General features: G+C 28.6%; 1 protein-coding gene across 1 annotated transcript in view; it reads right to left on the bottom strand.

Moving 5' to 3' along the window:
- The window catches only part of LOC107450103 (kelch-like protein 8), a 50,337-nt gene extending 36,025 nt beyond the window's left edge, over positions 1-14,312 (bottom strand). The window contains exon 1 of the mRNA XM_071187928.1: positions 14,217-14,312. The gene's annotated coding sequence lies outside the window, so the exon portion shown is untranslated. The remainder of the gene's footprint in view (positions 1-14,216) is intronic.
- Between the last annotated feature and the right edge of the window lie 8,531 nt (positions 14,313-22,843).

The raw sequence follows: 22,843 nt of genomic DNA, 5'->3' as shown, positions 1-22,843 counted from the left end.
TCTAATAATCGCCTTTGAACTCATTTGTTCTTATCACGTAATCAAACAGTTTTTAATGTTTTAAATCCTCCTTTCCTCTATAGTGATTCATCAGATTTCTATAGCGTTTTTGCTGTTTTGCCAGTTTAAATATTAATTTTCAAAGGTTAATGTGCTTGTTTTATAGCGTCATTTTTGATAAGAATTCTAAAATATATAAATTAAAGGCTATGATTACGTAATACCTTGTCGGACAAGGTAAGAAAGCAAAGATGTGTGGGAAAACGTATAACAGTTTGACTGCTCAAGGCGACGAAAAATAAATCATTGACAGCTATTTTTTAATCGTCTATTCTTGGAATAGGATTGCTAGGCAAATCAAAGTTTTGCTCTAAGGACATCCGAATGTATGAGATAATTATGGATATATCTACTTAAACAAAAAGTAGACAAGTGGACACCCAATGCTTCCATTTTACTTTTATTCTTAAAAAATATAAAACTGTTGTGACTTTTTGATTTACTATCATGTACATACCTGGAAAGTGGAAAATTGAAGTGTGTTTGTTTTGCAATATCATTTATGATAAGGATTCCAAAATAGATAAATTAAAGGCGATGATTATAGAAAACTTTGTAGAACACGCTGATAAAACATTGAACTAACAGAAAACATTGATGTAGGGGAAAATGTGTAACAGTTTGGCAACTCATTACGACGAAAAATAATAACTGACGGCTGTTTTTCAATGGTAGATTCTTCAAATAGGATAGCTAAGCGTATCGAAGTTTTGCTCTAGAAACCCTATGTACGGGATGATTAAGGATATATCAACTTTTACAACAAGTAGAAAAAGACTTTTGATCTCTGAAAAAAAGACCAAGTAGAAAGAGACTTTTGAAAAACATAAAATTGTGTTGGCTTCTTGATTTGCCATCATACATATTGTGCAGCTGGAATATATAGTGGAACAAAGCTATATGTATATGTTACCTATTTTCAAATAGTTAAAGTAATTCTTTTATTTTTTTTATTAAAAAGTGAGGTGTTATGAGGTGTTATAAGTGAGTTAATTATGAAAAAGATGTTTTAAAATATGTTTTAAAATATCACGAATAATTAAGCAAATTTGTAAACACAAAATAAATGTAACTTTTTATGAACAAAAATTTTATCAATTAGTATTAATGTGGAAAGTGTGATATAAAGTTCTAAGACCTCGTTCTAAGAACAGTTATTTTTTGCCGTATGGTACTTGACTCTTTTTTTTTATTTATCTAAAGTAACTGGAGCTAACGATATAAATAAGGTTTAAAAAAGTTCAGTGTTGCTGATGATTATGTCATTAAGATAAATACATTCTTCATTTAACAGAATTAATTGCTGAGTCAGACAAACCGTTACAAGTGACTCGTTCTCCGTATAAATGAAACTAAGCCTTAACTGTAAAATTCCACGAAGAAAAATGGGAGAGGGGATCAGACTGTGTGGTTCAAAGCAATAAATTATTGAAAAGATGGTAAACAGTTTTTCCACTGTGCTTTAATTGGCATACTGGGAAATGGTATAAATAAATACAACATGAAGGGTTTCGATTGCTTAATAGAATGTTCTAGAAGTGCTATAGTAAGTTACTATTCAAACGTTTCTTAAAAGAGCAGAATAATATATAAATATTTTGAGTTTGAAAAATAGTAGTTTTTAATGCACTCTTTAAATAATGCCGGATCAAATTACGGTAAAAAGTACCAGCAATCAGGGAGCTAGTACTTTTACCCACAAAATCCATTTTACTGGAACATGTTACGGAAAAACTCTAATAAAACGTAATTTTTACGGTAATAGTTACCGTAAAATCACTATAATTAAATAAATATTAATGTAAGAATTACAGTGTATTATTTTACGGTAAAAATGGATTTTACTCTTAAATGGTATTTACTGCAAAACTGTTTTTAGGCTAAAATGGAGTTTACGGGTGATGCAACCAAAGTGCCGGTACTTTATATCTAAATTTGATCCGGAATTTTTTTCAGTGTATGTTTTCATTTGTAGTTTAGGAAAAAAACAATGAAACATTCGGGTCTGATTAAAGTTTTAGGAATTTGTCGAAGTATCATATAAAACAATGAATAAAACTTATATATTCATTTTTCTGAAAAACTCAATGTTAGGACCTCTTTTTAAAAAAAAATGACCATCATTTATCGGCATTAACTCCTCCAGGGAATTTTTCTGCTTCAGTTAAATATGGGTTACCGAGTAACGTGACTTTTTCGTTACGTTTTTTTCCACCTTTGTTTTTACGTCAAACATGGTTTCTAGTACAGAGTTTGACTTTTGTTAATTTGAGCCTAGTGAAGTAAAACCTCAGCTTGTTCTACTGCAAATAACTTCAACTTTCTAGCATTATGGTCATTGTTTTCAGCTATATTAAGTCACATGCTTTATTTTGAGAATAAATGTACGGTATTAATGAATTCTATGAATTTGAACTTATTTATTCTGTGCTCATTTGATTTTTCTCATTTTCTCAAATTTATAATATCATAGGAAATGTATTTTGTGAAGTGTTTTCATAAATAGAAGTTCGCTAGTTATATATGCAGTTTGGTAAAATAAAAAAGTAATTAGTAATTTTAATACTCATTGTTTTTACGTCAAACATAGTTTCTAGTACAGAGTTTGACTTTTGTTACTTTGAGCCTAGAGAAGTAAAACCTCAGCTTGTTCTACTGCAAATAACTTCAACTTTCTAGCATTATGGTAATTGTTTTCAGCTATATTAAGTCACATGCTTTATTTTGAGAATAAATGTACGGTATTAATGAATTCTATGAATTTGAACTTATTTATTCTGTGCTCATTTGATTTTTCTCATTTTCTCAAATTTATAATATCATAGGAAATGTATTTTGTGAAGTGTTTTCATAAATAGAAGTTCGCTAGTTATATATGCAGTTTGGTAAAATAAGAAAGTAATTAGTAATTTTAATACTAATTTTTCTTGTGATATTATGGTTAAAATAATATATACCCAGTCTGCTGTTTTATGAAAAAGTTATTTTAGACAGACATATTATATAATAACACTGCATTTTTAATTTTATTTATATTATAAAATTGGAGAGTACAAAATTAATTTACATACTTCTAAATCTGAAAGCTAAAGTTTGAAATTCTTATTTTATCAATGTCAAATGTGATTAAATTAAAAATAACAATATAAAAAAATCTAATGACGTATTTCATTATGATTTCTCAATATAGCTTTAAATGATATAGGCCTAATAACCGTTTCTCATTGTTATTGAAATATTCTTATTGGCTAGAAAAATCATATGATTTTTAATTAACAAAGATGATCTGGAAATTTTTGTCTGTGATATCTTAAAACTAATAAAAGTTATAATGGTATTTATCCGTAAATTATTTATCTCTCTTATTTGATAATATTTATCATCACTATTTATTTACCATTTCTTCTCATTCTCTGTTATTGAGGTTTTGATTTTGATAATCATTTAAAATTAAACGCTTAGAACTAAAAGTGGTATTTTTTTAAGTTTTAAAGTAATTCTATAATATTTTCTTAACACGCAGCATTTTGTTTTCAAGTTGTTTAGATATTATTTTACAATTGTTAAATGGTAAATAATTTATATTTACTGTTTTAGCAAGTTTTATTTACTTTAACAATAAATTTGATGTAAAACTTTGCTCAGTCAACGTATGCAATTAAAATAATGAAAGCTAAATATCTACTTAAAATCCTAAAACTCTATTAAGAACTATTCTTTTTCATTATTGCTAAATAATTTCTTAGGCGAAAAATATTTTTTTTAAAGTAATCAGAAACGAAGCAAGAAAAAATGAAAGAAATTTGTGAATTATGTTGTAATTGCAACGACCTAAATTATTTTGCGTAAATCTTATCCCAATATAATCGGGAGCAAAATCTGTGGAACCCAATCTATGTTAATGCATTAAAAAGTTATGGGATGCTTTATTTAAAAAGTTTTCAGTTGCAACTACCCGTTTATCGCCAAAAAACAAAAATGGTTGGGTAGCAGTCGTGAGGTTTAGTGAGCGAAGCGAGCAGGGGGTGAAGCTGGTTAATATTTTTATGGAAAATTACTCATTTTAATAACAGTTTTTAATAACTTTTTTTTAAAAACTTCTATGAAATTTTCAACATTCACTGTAATAAATTCCAGATCAAATTACGGTAAAAAGTACTGACACCCTGAGTACAGCAATCATAATATCCATTTTACAGTAAAATCCATTTTTACAGTAACATTTCATATTGTAATTTTAATTAAAGTGATTCAGTAATTGTACAGTAAATATTACTGTAAAAATTATCGTTTATTCGATTTTTTGTTCAGAAAAAGTTTAAGGTGAAAATGGATTTTATGTTAAAATGTGTCATGTTAAATGTGTTAAATGGAACCATAAGTGCCGGTACCTTTTCATAATTTCTGTAATTTTTCACAGTGTCTTATGAAAAATAAAAACATCATTTAAGCCCTGGTAATGCCGTGGAAAGTATACTACTCACCAAATTTATTAATGTTTAAATGTCGATGTACTATTTTCCCACCTGCAATTTGTGCGACCATCTGTTGATAACGTCGGAAAATAGAAAAAAAATACCAATGAGGAGGGCTTTGTTAACATAAATGTAGGCAACAGTAAAGGTTAGCATGGGGTCAAGATGAGAAGCTGATTTTAGAGAACTATTTTCATTTGTGCGTTATGCGTTCGTTCATTTGATAATTTCTCATCGAGTATATTTGTATTTTTAAACTCAGTATTTATAAATTCGATTATTTAGAATCACAGAAGTTCAAATTTATGGTAAATTCCTTACATCAGGTTTTGACATCAGGTTGTTGGTCAAGTTTTGAAAAAACATCACCCACTTTCCCATAAAAAATTGGTCTGAAAAACCAAAGTAATTTTAGATAATAAGCTAAACGAATTTCTTTGTATGAATCAGATTTTAGAATAGGTAATTTAAATTAGGTAGTAAAATCAGCAAGTAATTAAAATAGATAATTTATTATTTAGGTAATTTAGATATTTTAACATAGCATTACAAGAAAAAAGTGGTCCTATAAAAGGTTAAATTTGACTGACCCTATCTTCTCCAGTGGTCAACACTCAACTTTACAGTGCAATGCGTGTATAAAGTAGGAAGCAGCATAAAAAATTGTCTAGAGTAGTGTAATAAAATCTAAATGATGGAAATTTACAGCATTGTTTTTTGAGAAACGCGTCTGGGTGATCTAAGGTCGACGACATAGCACCATTTTTGGTCCCGGAAGTTTTTAAACAAATAAACTTATGCAGGGATGTGCTTTTTAGGTGGTCTGCTTTATTTTATTTCTCTTGACGTTCTATATGATGTATTTTGAGATCTAGTTTCTTGTAAAACATATGCTTAGTTGAATTTTTTTAAACTGACAGCTGAGAGATAAGAAATGTGTTCATGCATTTTTTCCTCTTTCTTTTTCGATAAACATGAAGACATACAGAAGTTGTGGGGAAAATGTTACGGAAAATAAGTTATGGTTTTAAACAAATAAATTGGGGCTAAGTGGCGAAGAGAATCTATAGAAGCAAGAGAGGGTAGCTATTTAAAAACACTACTGCCCTCAGTAGCAGATATGCTATCTTGTATTGGAAAGTTTTTGATTTTATTTTTCGTTGTATGTACTTTGTTTTGATCATTATGAATTGTTTTTTAAACTTATATTTATATACGAATTTTGATATCCTGTATTTTTTTTAAAAACATGATATTTTATTTTTAGAGAATTGAGTTTCATTGTAACCTAGAAAAAAATGAAGGAAGAATGAAGGGGAGAAAAGCCAAGCTAAGATTGTGCTATTTTATTTTTTATTCTTGGCCAAGGCTTATTAATATATAATTCGTCAGCAAATAATTTGCATTATTCTTATAGTCTGATGCAAGTTAAAGCCTATAGGCTTAAACTATCAGACAGGATTACAGAAGAGATTTAAATAAGAATTGAAAATGTTATTCATATTTTTTTCAGAAAAAATAGGTCATATCACAGTTTGTAAATATAAGTTTAAAAAACAATTCTCTCACAATATAAATTCTCACAGCTTACATAGTTTTGTGTAAGTATTTATAAATACTTTTAAATATTTTACATTCGTGAATTAAATCTTATTTGGAATCAATGAAATAGCAAACAAGAAAGTATAAGATGCTCATTTTTAGAGGAACTAAAAATGTCGGGACTTTTTTTTATAATTGAATAACATGAATATACATGAATAGTTAATATCAAAGTTATTTTTTGGCAGAGTAATAAAAAAAGTTTAATATTAAAATTTCGATTAATATTTTGAAATAAAAGAGAAAATTGATAACTTAAACTTTGTTTCATACTTCTGTGAATTTTTAAAAGAGCATTCCGGATACTTTCAAAAAGTAGCCGGATTGCTTCATTTAAAATTCAATTCATCTACAATAGATATCGTCTGCAAATTTTTATCAAGCATTTTTACAACTTTTTATAAATATTTGAAAATAGTCAAAAAGATATTTACTTTTATCGTCTGAAAATAAGTAAGAATAAGAGAGGAATTTTCATTTCGTCGATTTTCCAAAGTGGTGAATGATATTAAGTTAAGAGATAGTTATAAACATGCATTTAATTTTGCTTTCAAAATAAAATTTTTTTCCACTGAAGCATTTGAAATGTTATAAAAAGTTCTTTTATATTAAACACGACAGTATTTGAATGTCATAAGAAATTGGAGGATGGTAGAGATGATCAGCGATCTGGTTGACCGTTTAGTTCGATTAATGATCACATATCGATCAAGTCAAGGAATTGATATTTTGTGATCGTCGTTTGACAACAGAAACTTTTTTAACTAGCTCTTATATAATTTAGCTTAAGTCAGGTAATTTTAAAAGAACATTAGGGTTGCAATTCGTCGCATCTAAAACTACTCCTCGAACTTAGAATTTGTTCAAAAATCAGCGATGTGTTCGAGCGACCCGAGAGATGATATTTAGCTGATTCCTTCATAAAACACATTATTATCGGCGATGAAAGCTAGATCTGTGCTTCTGACGCAGAAACAGCTTAACAATCAAGTGAATAGTGCCGGGAAGTTGAAGCAAAGCCAAAAACACCTCAACAAAATCACTCAAAAATCAAGGTAATGTTGTTGTTTCTTTTATTACATTATGATTGAAGCTTTGACTGAGTATTGTGCATTATGAATTCCTACTGAATTGCCAGGAAGTCAAATAAGATTATTATTTAAGTGTTGTGGCATTTGCATGAAGCAATACGTCGAAAACAACCTTAAATATGGCAAGAGGACTCATGGGATTCTGTATTCACCTGATATTGCTTTATTGAAATTTCATACATTTGCAGGCTTGTGGGCTCAATGTAGGCTTATAAGCGTTTGTCAAGTAGAAGGACATTCCTCTAGGCAGAACCACGTACCTTAGAGTACAAGTAGAGGAACAGATAGAAAAACTAAGAGAAGGTCATCAGGAAGAATAAATACATCAATGGCTACGACGGGATTCGAATCCACCACCTACAAGCTTCGCGCAGTGTTTGGCTGGTGATACCGCTCTGCCCTCACCTGATATGTGTACGTTTTTTTCTTCTTATTCACACGGTTTAAGATGCTTCTTCATGAAAATCGTTTTGAGTTCATTAATTCGACAAAGGAAAATATACAACTATATAAAAATAGGTACTTTATTTAAATCGCTCTAGAGCTGCACAATGGGCTAAAGGCGACGGTCTTGGAAACATCCCTGAGGATGATCCGAAGACATGCCATCTCAATTCTGATCCTCTGAAGAGGGGATGGCTCCTCCGCTCGACCTGCTATTGAAGTCGAGAACTTTATGGTAGAACAGTTTGAGGAGGACAGATACCACGCACCCTTGGTCCTTCGTAGGCGCATCAAAGTGGTCACCCAGCCCCTTACCGATCGCAGCCAGTGATGCTTGACTTCGGTTTTCAACGGGGAACCGTGTCTTTATGATCAGTCCGTCGCGGGACACAACTATATACAAATGACTGTTCAAGGCTAAACTAAATCAGAATCCTAAATGCCCATCAGGCTGTTGCAGCATCTTAAAAATGGAAGCATGAACGAGTTCGAATCCCACTGCAAACTTAGGCTCATCCATATTTATTTAATGTTACACATACATATGAAGGCTTTTGTGCTACTTACAAAGTTTTGCTTATAAGCATTTGCAAAGTCGAAGAACAGATAGCATAAGATAAAGAGAGATTTCACAAAGATATATCCCGCGATTCGAACTCACTACCTATATTTTCTCACTATTTTAGCTTATATATATAATCGGTTTTAAGTTAAACGGCGTATGAAAAACAAAGTAAAACCCTCATAAATGATGAGTCAGTTTGATCGTTGAAATGGACAACTCATTGGAAACCTCTTTCAGTTTCATTTCGATTTGTTAAAACTAAAATGAAAGTTATTTAAACTAAAGTTTCTTGAAAATTTTATTTTTTAAATGTTGAGTTTGATTTGAATTTTTAATTAGTTTTTACTTTTTAAAAAAGTGTATTATTAGATTTCATTTGNTAAATATATATATATATATATATATAATTTATTTCCCCTTGTTATAATTGAGAAATATATTAAGGAAAAAAATGATTAACGTCATTTAACTCCGACCAACCATTTTAATAAACCGCTATTTTAAATAAACCATGTATCTGATTATTACTATTCTATTTACTATTCTATTCTATAAAAGGCATAAAGGTTAAAATTGCAAAATAATAGGAAAAACGAATGATAGCACTGAAGAACATTTTGGTAATTTACCCAAATTAATTTGGTAATGGAACGGAAAAATTAGCAAATAAATGGTTTAAATACCATCTGTTTTGGTTTAATTATCAGATTTATGGACTTTTTTGTCTCCACCATACAAATACAGTATTTTGGCCAGAACTTTTTACACTGTGTAATATTACCTGGACATAGTAGTAGAAAGACGATATAAAAAGTGTCACATATCTCATGCAAATAAAACTGCTGACCGGAGAATTAAATAGGATGTTTGCAGTCACAATGAAATGAGGGGTTTTAAAGATATAAAAAAAATCTGATGATAAAGACATATTTAATGGCCAAACATCTAAGCTTATTTATTTAAAGAAGAAAAGTAAAACTAGCTTAAAAACGTCAGAGAGCGAATTACCCATCGCGGAAATATGCTTATAAATCAAAATGAGATTTTTCTGTCCTTTTTTATCTTCAAAATGTCAGCACTTTGTTTTCATAAATGCGTGAAATTTCGTTGCACGAAATCGGTGACAGAAATCGTTTAGAAACAGATTTAGTATTTGAAACGATGGTTATCAGAATCTGTCAAGTCCATACTGAAAATTTCTTAGACAACTGGGAAAATATTTTCGAATTTAAATAAGACAAACAATAGGTCTTAAGAGTATAATTTCTTGTAGAAAGAATTAACTTTAAAACAATCTTGCGAACATGCAAATAAAGTATTTTCTAGAAAACATTAAGAAGTCAAAATTATTTTTTACATTTTTATTAAATTAAACAAATGCTTCAAATAAATTATCTATGAGCAAATATATATATATGAACAATAACTGAAGAAGGAGAGTATATATATATATATATATATATTTTCTAGNCTTATCTATATGTACGAAATGAGAAGTATGTATGAAAATAAGTAAGTATTATAAGCGTTCAATATAAGCATTGCATTATTTGTAGAAATTGAGACATCCAGTTATTATGTCAGTAAGTTTTAGTGTATTCTCTTACTCTTTGCAAGTTCAAAAAAAATTTCAATTGAAAAAAAGGCAAAGAATGTAAAGTTTTTATCTTTCTCATTTCCATTTATATAATATTATGAAATGAAGTGCATTTTCATTTATTGATGCTAAATTTTTAAAGGGTGTGAACTCATGCTATATCAAGAGTTCATTCTCTTAGATATAAAACATACAATTTGTGCTAAAACTGTCATACAAGAAAACTTAAAAAACTTTCTGGTTTATACTCTTAAAACTGAAAAATATTTTGTTATTTTAATCATTATTAAATCTGAGGGCTATAAACATTTTTAATATATAGAAAATAAATGATTTTCTAAAGATATTAGGCTTGTTAACCTTTGGATATTGGAAACTGGATTGAATAGTTATCGTTGTAGAAGAAAAGTTGTTATTCATGTGATGAAATGTTTAAAAATTTAAACATAAGTTAAGTTGCAATGTCTAATCATAGCAAATGAAATTACAAACTGAAAAAAATTAATGAATCATGTTAAGCAGTACGATGATGTTATTACACAAATTAATAAATCACTTAAACAATCTTTGTATTTGTACAACAATTTTATGTATGTAAACAAATCTCAGTGGCGCGACAGCTCATAGAGGGCCAAGGCCTACTGTGTCCATCTTAGTTTTCTTGACCTTGGGCTCTGGGGTGCAGGAGCAGATGTTCCGGTCGGGTGGTCAGCCGAACTCGGAACCCCCAATCTTTAGTTCCCAAACATGCTTGGCACTCATTTATCTTATCGACCCACTGAAGGGATGAAAGGCTGAGTCAACCTTGCCTGGCACGACAGCGCGAAGCGCCACCGCTCAGCCACCATATATATATATATATANTTCCTGAATTTCTGTTATTCCGCTTTTTAAACCCGTCCAATCTGCCATTCGAGCACATAAAAGTAGTTTCTATAAACGGCTTTAAAAATTAGTATATGTATTTATTTTGAAGTAGAAATTTCAAAATTATTACAAGGAAGATGGGGGGGGGGAGAAATCAGTCGAAGACAGACTTTTTTGGTTCACTATATCCACTAAAAATAACATTATACGTGTATAGCAAAGCACGGGACCGAGCATTTGGTTCACTATATCCGGGAGTTCACTATAAGCCGCGTTCACTATAGCGGGGTTTGACTGTATATATATATATACATATATATAAAATATTATTTTATTTTTAAATTGTGTATAGTTGGTTAGATTAAGTATATACTCCGTAAATATTAAAATTAGAAGAAAGTTTAGATTTTTTTTGTCAAATTTCTTCATTGATAAAATTCGCTGGCATATACTTTATTTTACATTTAAAATAAACTAAATAAAAATTTAAAATATTGTATTTTTCTTTGTTTGAATATTATATTCAGCATATATTTGACCTTATTCCTCAAAATAGTTTAGGGTAATGAGGGAAGTACTCAAAGGATGGGAAACCTCCCGTGGAGCTGCATAAATTCAAAAATTTCAGCAATTATTTTTTGATGAAATAAAATTTGTGTCAATGTTCTAAAAGGGGAAGAACTAGTGTTGTTTTAAAAGGGGAAGAACTTTATTTTCTTCTTATATCCTTTATGTGTATGAAGGCTATGAGAAGGATATGGGAATTTGATGACTCTTCATACAGAAATTGGAGGATTATTTGTAGATATTGGAAAGGGGAGACAAGTAACATCCATATATATAATTTGGCTTACTTTTTTTATATGAAATTGTTCTTTCTGCTACCCTAATAGTAGTACAGACAATTTTAGTTAAATAATAGACGAATGGTGTTCGTGCACCATCGTCTGTTTTTAGTTCGTTTTGAATATAATTTTTCCTGAAGGTAAATTTGATTATTTATTTGACCAGGCAGTGGAAGAGGAAAAAAAAATTTGCGAATTCACAAAAGATAAAAAAAAAAATCTCACGTATTTTACAACAAACAGTAGATTGTCGATTATTGAACAATTCTTGAAGTCCTTGGTGTGTGAAAGTAATTAGTTTGAAAAAAAAATAATGCAAGTTTGCTTAATTGCCGAAAATATTAGGAGCTTCTTTTACACATAAAACACAATAGAACACAATAACATTTAGTGTTAACACATAAGTAATTATTTTACTTCTTGTAGTAGTTTAAAAGTTTTTAATATCAATTTTGTTCTTTAAAAAGTTTTTAAATTCATTTTATTTAAGGATTTGGATAAATTAAAATTTGAAGTTTAAGGAGTTCTTTCTTACATGGGAAAGACAAATAGTACTTAAGTTGTTACTTGAAACTTTAACTTACTTAAAACTTTAAATTTTTAATGGTTTTAACACATTTCAACCGAAAATGTATGACTTTTGCTATGACTACCATTAGGAAATAATGATTACTATGGGTGGCAAAATGTAGTTGTACTATATGTAATTATTTTTTATCATTATAAATCCTATATTGTTAGAAAATATGGTTCACCTTTAACTATTATATTAACACCTTGAATCATAATATGGTGCAATTTGCTGATCCATTTAGATGTCAAATTAAACCCTGCTTCACTTGAAAATAAATCATCGCGTCATTTAAATAAATTTTATGTATTGATTTATTGTAATAAAGTTCATCATGCGGTTTTCTTAAGACAGTATTAAAGTTGCAGCAAATTTGAACGATATAATAGTTTAAAATTTAACGATAGCAGACTTTTGTACCACAAAGTCTTATTTTGGAAAAAAAATTAACTTGATTATAAGTTTAACGTACAGTATTTAAACAATGAGAAAGTCATCTAATATTATATTGGTATTAACAATATTTTGTATTTATAAATTTGTGCGAAATTTTGCACTGAGGAAAAAAGTATGTTAAAATAACCAGAATATGGTAAAATTTACTGGACTTCTGACTCTATTGGACCACCAAAAAGCTCCGAAGCGTTTTGGTAATGATTTTTGTAAAATTAGCAAAAAATATGGTTTTGTAATGTGTGTTAAAATTTGACAATTTTTTCTTGATACTTTAGATCATAGCATGAAAATTATTTGTTCGGTTAAATTCACTCTTCAGTTTCGTAGTTTTTTTTAAATGTGTGCTAATAAGGACAATAATTTTTCGAAACCAGGATTTCTGATAAAATATTGCCATATGAAGGGAAAAATTAGAAAAATATTTTTTGTTGATTTTCATTTTAATAAAATTTTAGCACGACAAATGTTTATAGCTTAAAATGAAAAAAAAACTTTTCCATTAAGTAATTTTTTAATTAAAATTATTTTTCAAATAATTCATTTTTTGTGTCGAAAAATTTGGCAACCTAAGTTTGCGTCGAGTCCAAATTTTAGGAGATCCATGACTTATTCAAAAAGTCGATTAAGTATGAGGGTCAAATTAAGTCCTATTAATCATACTTCATCCCAAATTGTAAAAATAAAATGACTAAGGTATTCAATTTAGTAACTAAAATTGGAAATTATTGCGACACTTTTCTATTTTGAAAAAGATACAAAATGTTTCCCTTAAGCAAAATGCGTTCAAAGCATCGAATTAAGAATTAGCACAATAAAGAAAAATAAAATTAATTCCATAAAATTAATATAATTAGGCTAAAGGAATTAAATCGTGGTCAATGAAAACTACTTATTTATCAAACTGTTTATCAATAATTGCATAATTTCTGAGTGAAAATGTTTCTGATGCATGACATTTTCTCATTACATAGTTTTATTCATGATTTCATATTTTTTTTTTATTTCTAGTTTTTCGACTGTGAGAAATCAACAACACTAACATTTCGTTTAAATTTCCATAATATATATACTTATATTCATAATTTATTTTATTGTTAATTATGAATTTTGAAGTTTTTAATGTTTTTTATATAATTTCATAATTTCTTTGGAATAAGAATAAGCGAAACAAGCATTAAATAATAAACCTTTTCTTCGCTTGATTTAACTTACATAATCAATACATTTTTAACATAAGACATACTCATAATATTTTTTATGTTAAGTAACTTTTTTCTGAAAACTGTATTTCTTTTGGAATATACTTTGTGATTTTCTATGACTAAATCAATAATTAAATTTAATTTACATCACATCTTTTATCATTCGAAATAACTAAAATTAAAATTATTTTAAAAATGTTTCAATATTTTTTTGCACAATTTTTTTTTAAAATAGATAGTTACAGTCTTACAGTTTTTGCACAAATTTTTGTCATAAATATTACTAACTTGCACATGTTTTTGCTGTAGATATGAATGCAGTTTTGTTACTCTTAGTGTATTAAAAAACAATACGTTTTTATAGCTATTTATTTATTATTAATGTTGCAAGTTTAAAAATAAACTAATAAATAAATAAAAAAATATATATGTAAAACTTACATTTTGTTGCAGTGAAATTATCTATATAGAAAAATCAGTAACTTTGATTCAATCAGTAAATTAATTATTAATGAATATTATACGGGCACACACACTAAGTATTCAAATAATGCTCGGATCATGAAATGAAAAGAACAAATTATCATAGAGAAACAGCCGCTAAAATATATCGCCAAAATGAAGGAAAAACTTAGCCAAAGTGATGACAGTCTTTTCAAAAGCATCGCCAAATTATTCAACCATGAAAAACGAACTTTTTAGGAAGTAAGAGTTTCTTCTTTTTACCTTAATTACCCTTTTCGTAGAAAAGCTGAATACAAAGAAAAAACTCAAACAAAAACGATATTGACTGCTGAATCAAGAGATAAAAAAAAGATACTTTATTTACAATTTTTTATACTTCATACGAGTTAAAAATTGTAGATAAAGTGTGGGGAAATAGTAGTTAAAGTCTGTACGAAAGAAAGAAATGATTTAGAAATTAGCTGTTTTCATGAGAATGTGATAATGAAACATTGCTATTAAAAGAGAATTACCTGGTACTATGAGTTTAATTACTATTATCATTGTTTTAATTTTCTGCGTTGGGACGATTCACGGAAATAATCGAAAAAATTTTAGAATTATATTTTGTTAAATATTTTCATGCATTGTGTTTGAATTGAATATTGTTGTTATAATGTTCTGCCGTTCTGTTCTTCTCTTTTTTATGATTACTTTAATTAAAATCTGGCGTACTTTATTATTATTTTTAAAATCACCAAAGAATAAATGATAGTTATGGAGTATCTTTTTTTCATATTACTACGAAGGATATAAAAATTTTAAAGCATCTAGTAGGTGTTAAAGGTCAAACACCTTTTACGTGCCTTCTTATAGCACATATAGAGTTGTCACATAAATTTATTCCATAAAAAATCTGTTATTGTGTTAGTGATTATTTAGCCCTTTTTTACTGCGTTAAAGCAAAATTATCTAAATACAAGAAAATACTTAGATTAATGAAATGAATGAATTAAATTCTTTTATATTAGCAATACTAGGGGCTCCGCCTCCTGCTCGCTATCTCAAACTATTTAATAGTTTTTTTCAGATCGATTCGAAATCCGAATTCGTTATTATCGCTCTTTACGATTCTTTCCGGAGCATTGAAAAATACTATATTTTTATTTATATAATTATTTATATATTAATTTATAAAAATTGACTTTACAATATGTATAAACTAATTAAAATGCAATTGAATAATGCATGAGCAATAAAAATATCGTTAATAATATGATGCATATTTTATTTTTTTGCTTAGTAGTATAATTGCTAAAAAATGTAACTTGAAATAATTAAATGAAAAAGAAAATGAATTTGAACTATGTATTTATTCTTCTATGAACTAGGGGGCTTGTTTGATATCACTTACCAATGTTCCAGAATTGCTTACATAGCTTATTTCAGATAGCTTCGCTTTCTCTTTTCCCCTTAGTTTTGTTTAATACCATATATTTTATACGTTAATATTTTTAAAATTTTAATTATATTAAAAGCTACGTACCATGCTCATTATGACTCATCACCTCTCTAAACTTCCTGTGTAGTTTTTTTTCCAGATCAATTTCCAATTTGGGATGGATAACCGATAAAGAGCCAAAAATAAAAAAGCGAGATATTAGAGTGGATTTATATTTGCTTATGAAAGGAAAAAATAACTAAATAAATTGTTCCATAACTAATTAGAAATTTAAACAATGTAAGATGTATTATTTATCGTTAAAATTAAAATTACGCAGCAGCAAAATATTATAATTTTACTGCTAATAGTTTCCCCTGAACTGAATTCACCAGTGCAAAAAATAAAATCCACACTCGACATGAAATAAGCAAAAAAATTTTTTTTTATTTCTTACTTAAACTATACTAATGGCTATACCCCCGCTCGCTAATATTCACCAACCTTTGAAACTGCTTGCACAGTTTTTTAGACCACTTTATTCGTTCATTTTATCTCTGGACCAACTTACAAATGTTAAAGAATTCAAAGGAAAATGATATTTACATGCATATGTTTAGAAACCAAAAATGGTATTTCACATAAAAAAAGAAATATTTCGATTTCTTTTTAATTTTTTTAAATTTTTTTTTCACCTGTATTGATTAAGTTTAATTAAATGCAACTGGAAAGAAAATAAACTTAAAATTACATAAGTTCAAAATTCGTATTTATCAAAGGATGTTAAAGATCTATCAAAGATACAGTATCAAAGGAAGATAACTACTCTGAAGAGGCTTAATGTCTGGAGAAAAAAGACTTAAAATCCAATACAGCAATTAAATAGTTCTGAATTTATTTTTAGAAGAAAAAAATCTAGATACAGAGCCGACGTAAGGATAGGGCATTTGCTGAAGACTACATATTTTTTGTGGGATCGCCAAGATATGAATATTGAAAGAAAAAATTATTTTGAATACTGAAAATTCAAAAATCTTTTTTTTATTTCTGTTTTAAATGTACTTGATGATAAACTAAGCACCTATCTATTCTGGGCAGTGATATTCATATTTCTATAAGCTGTTTATTGATATCAAAATTATAGAATTTGAAAATAAGATATATTTAAAAAGTTTTAGATGATTATTTTAATGAGCTCCCAGACGCAAAATTCTTTGCTTCTGAGGGTACTGTGCCTGTACAGTGCGCAAAAAAATACTAACTCTTTGAAATTCAATTTATCAGGAATTACTTAGATTTTGTATTTTTCCATATAAAATTACATTCCTTAAAATAATGTAGAAATTTGGGTGTACCTCATTATTCAGAATTTTTTCGACTAATATTATATATATATACATACACTGGCGTGCAAAAGTTTTTGGTCAACGCGCGAAAAGCCTTATAACCTTTCAAAGCCTTATAACCTTTCTTTTTGGGTAGGGATAGTTTTTATTTTGTTTTATTTAGTCAAGCCAACATATATATTATACTTGATTTCAGAGCTTTTACTTTTATTGCAATTTAATGGAAAATGTAATCTTCTTTGGATAAAATTTAAATCTTTGCACTCAGTTCAGTTGAATATTTCTTTTTTTTTTTACATAATTCGAGTCTTGTAAGAACTAATTCTTCAAAAATAAATGTCAATACTAAATTAAAATTAAAATCACGATTTCCGCAAATAAATATGCAAAACTTCTGCTTATTTGTTAAAATTGTATCTTTCAATTGTATTTTCATCCAATTCTTAGATGTAAGAAAATCGCCTCACGAAAACCCCGACTGATATGAAAATTGCAGTTGATTTAAAGTGACTTCCAGAGCGGTAACTTTGCTTTCTGGCGGATGAGCATATTAAGAATGTTTAGGAATGAAATAATACATTATTTATTACATTTTCAATCAACCATCTATAATATTGAGTTGACCAGAGACTTTTGATATATATAATAATAAATAATTATTAAAAATTATTTTATGTGTGGGATTATCTTCGGACAGACGAATTTTATATCTTTGTGCAAACTGTTTTTAATTCATTTAAAGAGTTCTCGAGATATGGAAAAATACACAAAGAGTTAAAACTAACATTAAAAGGTCCAAACTTTCGACTGCTCTCCTGATCAAACTATTGGTATTATATTTTTCGAATTACGGTATTTCGGGAGTCAGAATCCCGAATTCGTAAAAAAAAGGCATGTGTATTTAGAGAAAGTATGATTTTGTGTGTTTCATAACTTAAAATATCGTCTGCAATAATTAACTAGAATATTTGAGGTCACTCCGGTGTACATTAGAATTGAGCTCCAGCACGTGAAAATCCGATCAATTGTTCAAAAGTTTTTCAGAGTGTGATTGGCATTTTTTTGCACTATTCTCCATTTAAAAAATAAAACGGTTGAATAATATCTGGAAATAAAATAAATTTAAATACAATTTCAAGAGAATATTAAAAGTTTTTTGTTCCTAGGGATCAAATTAAAAAAATACTGTGCAATTGATTTTGTTAATTTTAGCAAAAATGTCAGCTCTAAGTGATTTTTAAGAGAGTCCTGGAAAAATCTTTGCTTTGCCCCCCGGAAAATCTAGTGACGGCTCTGCCTAGATATAACAAGTGTAAAAAGAAGTTCATAACATCGATGCCTATCACAGTTTCTGACACAGTACCTTTCTAAACATAACTTTAATAATAAATACTCAAGCATATATACCAAACAATTAAAAGACAGTAGAAAATAAGTGATAATTTTCACTTTAATTTTTTAAAGATATTTTAGAACAAGAAAACAAATGCAAGAAATGAAATATCTTCTATTTACTGTTTTTTAACGCGATTTTTCTTTATGAATAAACTATTATCCAATGACATAAGAGAATAAGAAACTTATTCATATCCCACACGTGATACTGCTAATAATAAGAGAAGAATAATTTTCCCCTTAAAATGGTCACTAACAAGTTCATTCTAAGATTCATAAAAAGGAGATTTAAATGAATAATTTCTTTTATTCTTTACTTAAATCTCTCCTAATAGAAATGTCATTCAATGCTTTTTTTAGTAGAATAATTTATGTATAAAAATGGGCATATAGCTTGTTTACAAAAATAGGAAGCTCAATGAATAAAGTCCTTAATTTTAGTTTAAACTCAAGTACTCATTACAATCTGAAGACTATTTTAAGTTCTGTAATACTATTATTTCAGATAAAAGCATTCAAGCGTTGTATTTTAACTTTCAAATCCTTTGAAGGGAGAGACGTGTTTTGAATCTATTACGACTGATTTCGCTTTCGTTGAATACTTTCTTTTATTCATGATTGACATAGCATTTGCTGATGAGTAAGGAAATAATTTTTAGATTAACGAATAGAAACATGCATGTTTGATATTCAGAGTTTTAAATTAAGGAAACAGCATTTTTTTTATTCATTTTTCACTCAACTAGATATTTAAACTGGACATAATTACACCACGAGACTTTGCAGGAAGAAACATTTCATACCAAAACAATGTTTTCGTCACATGTTCTCAATGAAGGAAAGTGTAGAAAACCTTAGTTTGTTACAGAACGTTGAACTGATACAGTTACGCATGCTTGAATTATAAAAAATGAAAGCGAAAAAAGAACTAGGGAGAGACAACTGGTCTTCATTGCATCACTTTGTCGAAGACAACATTGAACTTTACCTTGTTCGTTGCCGCGCTGCTGATAATCTTATAGTCAGATTTAACAATTAAAATGTGTTATATTTATATTTAGCATGTAATTTTTTTTAATATTTATGATGACCATGGGCGTTTAATGTGTCCTAATTTTGAGGGGAACGAAATATAAATAAAAGATCAAACTAGTTCTTTAAATTTCACTTGAAATAAAAAAAAAAGAAATCTTAAATCTGCTAAACATCTGCGAAATGATTTATCGCTTTCTTGTTTCCAGTTTTAATGAATTTAAATAGCTAATGATTGATGAAAATCGTCCTCGAAACAGTGAGAAAGGATTATAGAAAATTTTAATTATTGAGTAGGATATATACCAACCGTTCCCTCCGTCAACGACACCCTTGTCAGAGATGATACAATTAACCCTTAACGGACCATTGCTGTTGCCAAATAAGTGTCATGGCTACAATTGTCGCGTATATGGAGGCAAAAATCTTAATTTTAATCACGTTTATTGATGTCATATTTAGAATTAAAATAATTATAATTAATTATGTAATTAATATTATTATAATTATTCCTTGTGGGAAGTAAACTTAAAATACTTCTCAGGGTTAAGAGAATATGATTTTAATTCTTTATTGTTTTATTTTTAATCTTAAAATGCTGGTGTTGCCCCAAAATTCACATAGGATTCTCAATTATTTTGAAAGAGTTGATAAGATTCTCCATTATTTTGAAAGAGTTGAGAATTAAAATTCGCGAATTCTTTTTTTTTGATTTACGAAGAGTTTGTGTAGGGTCAGTGTATATTATATACGGTCTGTGATGCCACAATTGGCATACACATATTTATTTTCTATCTTTTTAAAATATCTTTCATTACTTAAGCTGATTTTTTATTAATAGAATTATATTTAAAATAAATCTTTTTAAAACAAACATAAAATATTTATTTCTTCTCTTCTAGATTAATGTAACAGATACTTTTTTATTTCATTACTAATGCAGACTTATATATTCACTGTCGCCTTTAATCGAAAACAAAAATCTATTTATAACTTTTTGTTATAATTTTCCAACGGCTAAATGTTTCGGTTGCATGGTTGTAATAATTCACATAAATTTGTTGGCGACTCGTGATCGCCAAGGTGTTCTTTTAAACCCATGTTGATATGCTTGTTGGCTTTGTTTTGGCTATGATATACTATGATAATTCGCCAATTTTGGATCTCCTTCCCATGCATCTCCTGTGTCCGATCGGAACAAATTACATGTACTTTTTAATTTGGCTTTTGTTTAGGCAGGTCGTGGGGATTTGTCTCCCATGGCCTGACCTATTTTAATACTACTATGCAAAACTGATTCAACTGAAATTCTTATGAATGATTTTTATATTTTGTAACTCGAGCTCTGCAAATATACTACTAAATAAAAGCCCTTTTTTCTATTAATTCTAATCCGGCTCAACTATTATTTTCATCACCCTTCTGTTTTCATCGCAATCTTCAATTTGTCATTACTATCTTCAACTTTGCCCACTATACAATACAAACTCCACCCACACCTTAATATTCCACCATCACCACTTAAAATGACACCCTGAATAATCCTTCTCACATAAATTGGCACCCTTGGCTCTTCCATCTTCATACGGTCATTATACAGTGTAGGGTCAAGTATGAAATAGTGTATTGGGTGAGTGGATTCCGTGGTTTTTCTGATTCACTCTTAGAAAAATTGGTGAAACGTTAAACCATATTATATGCGCGTTTGCGAGTTGAACTAGATATGTATATAGTTCAAATCAGCTGCATTCTAAATTATGGTAGTAAATTTAACCATGTTTCCTTTCAAGTTGCACCAATCATCAAATTTAAAAAAACTTGATAATATGGTTCAACTTTGCAGCCTATTGAAGATTGTAGCAAATTTGAACCAGATATATAGTTCAACACTCTCCGAAATTTCTAACAATGTAGTAAATAAACACTTCTTTTATCTAAATTTTCAACAACCATTTTTCATAAATGTGGATGAATTTCGTTGATGCAGTGCTCAATATTCTCCTTCAAAGAGTGGGGGCTATGGACTTTTTGGCATAAAACTTAGACTTAAGAACAAGCAAATAAATAACGACTTTAAATAGCATCATCTAGGCGACCGATTCAAGCAACTATTGCGGGAAATTGTATGACCAAGTAATAATGCTCAACAATGCCCAAAATATTGCTCAACAATGAAAACGTGTTGTTCTTTGTGTGGTGCTCGATTTTTAAAAACTCTGAACTGTTAGTTGACTCGCTGTTTCGTCGATGTCAAGATTTTATTGCGCAAATATTGCAAAACACAAATTTTGATGCCATTTTTTGGGACAACTTTCCTACAAAAATTGACTTTTAACTGCTTTATCGAAAACAAGTATTTCTGGTTGACTTTAAATTTCAGTCAAAAATAACAGTAACATAAAGTCAGCATAAATTCCTTAATCTAGGGTATAATGAGATGTAAGTTAAAAAAAAGGAAATAAATAAAAAATAAAAATAAAATTGGAGTTAGATCCTTTCCCTCTTTTTGAAACAAAAGCTTGTATGAATTGGTATTGAAATAAACTCAGAATATGTATACAGTTTAATGTTTACTGCGAATGAGTATTTTCGACAAGGATTATAAAAATACAAATTGAGAGCGATTATATCGAAACACCCTGCAATCTAAACTTCTCAGCAATCAAACAAAAACAATGCTGTATAAAGTCATAATAAATCACAACTTCGTGTTAGTTATTTTGCAAATCTTATAGTTTTCATTATTATGTTTTATATTTGTAAATTTTAAATTGTATGTTAATGAAATTCCCAGTAGCTCGTTAACACAACTGTATCGTTTATTCGCATAAGAATTTGAAAATTTTGCCAAATGCTTATCTTAAGAATAACGAAAACACTTTTTATAAACTTTTTTGAATACAATTTAACTGTTTTTGTCGAAATTATATATTAACTAATCTTGAATAACAAAAATGAATCATATTCAATAAAATATTCTGTAAGAAATAATCCGTCATGCACTTAAAGTTAAACAAAGTCATAATTCCATCTAATGCTCGCCTCAATACGTTTAAAATAATTTTTTTCATTTTATGTCGGATCTCTTTGTTTGTCAATGAAACAAATCTTTTTCTGCCGACAATAGCGTGAGAATTTTTTTTTCAAAAGAGGAAAACTGAGCTGTTTTGCGCAGATGTTTTGATTTCACGGCGTGTGGCGTGGTTTCTATAGCAACACGAAGAGCAATTTTCCCTCCTCAACAAAAGAAATCTCTTTTATATCGCTTGGAGCAAACGTTTCAATGACTAGATTTAATTTAATTTCAAGTTATTTTGAAATATTTGACAACTTATTTCAAAAGTTTTCTTTTAAGGATTCAGTTTTGATGATCAAATTGCAATATTTTGCTTATGTTGAGAGGAAGACCT

The sequence above is a fragment of the Parasteatoda tepidariorum genome, chromosome X1 (genome assembly GCF_043381705.1).
Source record: "Parasteatoda tepidariorum isolate YZ-2023 chromosome X1, CAS_Ptep_4.0, whole genome shotgun sequence".
NCBI classification, from domain to species: Eukaryota; Metazoa; Arthropoda; class Arachnida; order Araneae; family Theridiidae; genus Parasteatoda; species Parasteatoda tepidariorum.
This window is presented reverse-complemented; position numbering and strand designations above follow the sequence as displayed.